Raw genomic sequence first — 479 nt, forward strand, 5'->3', positions numbered from 1 at the left:
ATTGGCCTGACGCAGCGCCCAGGGCAGCCCGCCGGCCTCCGGGGCGCGGCGCGGCGCTGCGGGGTCCGAGGGGCGCCGGGCTGCGGCCAGGGCACGGGCTCGGCCCGCCCGTCGCCCTCCGGGCCGAGCCGAGCCCAGGAGCCCCCGGCGCCCGCGTGGAGGGAGGCCGGGGAGGGCGCGGGGCCGGCCGCCGCTTCGCGCAAAGTTGCGGGAGCCGGAGCCCAGCGGCGGGCCGGGGCGCGCGACGCGCGTCTGCCGGATGAGGACTGTCCTCGGGCAACTCGCTCCGGGAGACAGAAGGTAAACCGTCACGTGGGAGATCAGCTGTAATCGGCTTCAGACCGACTTAAAGGGCAGAGTCGGCGCGGCGGCCGTGACGGCGGCGCAGCCCGCTCCCCCGGCGCGCCGCCCGCCCTCGCCCGCCGGCCCGGCCGCCGCTCTGCGCCCCGGAGCGCGGAGGTGGGCGCGCGGCGACGGCA

Source organism: Equus quagga, chromosome 7 (genome assembly GCF_021613505.1).
Source record: "Equus quagga isolate Etosha38 chromosome 7, UCLA_HA_Equagga_1.0, whole genome shotgun sequence".
Classification (NCBI taxonomy): Eukaryota; Metazoa; Chordata; class Mammalia; order Perissodactyla; family Equidae; genus Equus; species Equus quagga.